Raw genomic sequence first — 2,635 nt, 5'->3', positions numbered from 1 at the left:
TTATATATTCAATTCTTTGTTTTCTCTGCAAAAATGCTGACTTCTTTCAGTTGCTTCTACAGTCCATTATTTTGTCATCTCAAAGTCTGTACACACATTATTCCCACTACCTGGACCTGTGAGCTCCATGTGGATAATGATTATGCCTGCCTGCCTTCCCTCCCTCCCTTCCTTCTGTCTTTTCCTTTTTTAACCGGAACACTTATTCTGTGACTAATCACTGAAATCCTTAGGATGAACTGGATGCTGCACCAGCGGCCCTCTTGAGGTTAGGTTTTGTTCCGTCACAGAATCCATGCTGGAATCTGCAGTATACAATTTGTAGATGCTTCATTCGGCCGCTCCCAGTGCTATTTCATCTTTTAGGCTTGACACCCCAGGGATACTTTCTTTTCTGCTTGACCACGATAGCCACATTTGCCACAGGTTGGATTCTGAAGGTGACAGGCCTTACAGCCACAGCAGTGGCATGACATGTGCATCTTATTGTGATGCTTTCCAAATGATGACATCCCCTTTGCCATCTTGTTTCTGCGGCTGTGACCAAATTATGCCCTTCTTTTGCTGCATCCTTTTAATGGTTGACATATATTAGATACTTAGAGAATTTGCTGACTGATCAACCATCTTGCATGGTCAATCTAAGGGAAATTCAACCCTTAGTTTATCTTTAATCAAGTCTCTAAATCCATAAAGCTCTATGAAATACCCATTTAATATAAGGTAAGCTATCGCACTGATGTTCATTAACACAAAATTAAAGGTAAGGGAGTAAACACGGAGGGAGCTGAGAAAGGCAGGCACAAAACAGGGGATAAATAAGCTCAATGGGGAAAGAGGTATCAATAAAGATCTGAAGCATTGGCTAAGGTTTGGCACAAAATTGGCTTAATGGAAGGAATAAAGTCACCCTGCTCTCTGAGGGAAAAATACAAATTTTCCCATACTCTGTTTCCAATTGAGGCAAAATAACACTGGTCTTTTCTTTTTTGTTAACCTGATCATGCTTCAGACTTATGCTCAATTTAGAGAACTTGATTACTCTTAAATATGGTTTGGCAATAGCATTTTCCATCTTGCTCCCATTAACTGAGTATCTGCTTTATATTATTTTCCAAATTTGCTCTTAGAAGTTGAATGCCAACCAATTTCCAATGTAAACATTAAGTTTTTATTTTCCTTCTGTATTTCTGACATAGCTACCTTTTCCAAATTATTCTTGAGGACTCATTAAGTGCTTGATCCATATTTTGTGCATATGATAAATATTTTTGAGAACTTATAAGATAACAGGCTTTTTTTTTTTTTTTTTTTTGGCATAGAGAAGTATACAGGGCATTTTCTTCCTGCATAGTGACACAAACAGGTAGATATACAACTAATTATTATGAAATACGACAGAGGGTGATTAGAACTATAGGAAGATTGTAATTAGTATACCTTTGGAGCACAGTTAAAGGAATAATAAATTGTCTCCAAAGAACTGAATAGGTTCATAGAGAACTTCTGAATGGAGCCTGTGCTAAGTAGCTACTCAGCAGGGCTTTCAAGTAGACAGAAAGGCATGATTGCCAGCACGGAGTATAAAAGTGTGTTTGGATAAGTGACTTCCTGGTGTGACAGGAACACAGGGTATATAAATGAGGAAGATTAAGGACATGAAGCAGGAAAAAGAAGCTAGAACCTAAGTCCACAGGACACTGAATGACTTTATAAAACTTAAAATTTTACTCTGTATGTGATACAGTATAATTCAAAACTGGATTTTGAAATAAGACTAATTTGCAGAACTGGTTGAAAATTTGGGAAAGAGCCCAGTTAGATGGCCACAGTCTAGGAAAGAGAGATAGAACTGAACTATCGAGAGAAGAAACTCACATTCATTGCTGAGCTCCTACTAGGCACCCGGCAATGAGGAGAATGCTTGAGAGAACTATAGAAGGTGGGAGTTAAAACTTGCAACGCTCTTATGAAGTAGGCGCTTCTACTGAGAGAAATGATAAAAACAGCAATACTGACCTGTTCATTAACTAAGTGCTCTTCATTTTAAATCACTTAATCCTCCCAGGAACCCAAATGGAGACCCAGAGAAGGTAAATAACTTGCAAAGTTACATGGTTTCTAAGTGGCAGAACCAGGATGCAAACTCAAAAAGCACAGTTCCAAGACCTTTCCTTTAAATACCTGCTGCCTAATGAAAAGAAAGTTAACATACTGGGCATTAGGCTATGGTACTTTATGGCATGACAGTGAACATGCTGTGGTCAATGAGGATAACGTAGGAGAAGGAGTGGAGACAGAAACTGTAAATGAGGTACAGAGTTCCTTTTAACTGATTTTTATTCTTATTTTGTATAAATTTGAAAAATAAAATTACTTCATAATTTCTAGCTTTATAATTTATCATTCTACTAACCTGCATAGTGTAATGGTTAGGAGTATGAACTCCAGGGAGCGAATTCCCGGACCGAGTTCTGTCTTTGCCATTTACGAGCTGTGTGACCAGCAGGAAGTAATTAACTGCTCTGTGCCTGTTTCCTGTCTGTAAAAATAGTGGTATCAAACATTGCCCATCTCAGTGTGCAGAAGAGTAAATGAGTTAATATTAATAAGGCACTTTGAACAGCGCTTTGAT

General features: G+C 38.1%; 1 pseudogene; it reads right to left on the bottom strand.

Moving 5' to 3' along the window:
* Positions 1-229: 229 nt before the first annotated feature.
* LOC116630587 lies at positions 230-524 on the bottom strand (annotated as a pseudogene).
* Positions 525-2,635: the final 2,111 nt, after the last annotated feature.

This window comes from Phoca vitulina, unplaced genomic scaffold (assembly GCF_004348235.1).
Source record: "Phoca vitulina isolate PV1807 unplaced genomic scaffold, GSC_HSeal_1.0 scaffold4, whole genome shotgun sequence".
Classification (NCBI taxonomy): Eukaryota; Metazoa; Chordata; class Mammalia; order Carnivora; family Phocidae; genus Phoca; species Phoca vitulina.
The sequence above is the reverse complement of the archived record's forward strand: the minus strand, read 5'-3'. Positions and strand labels throughout refer to the sequence as shown.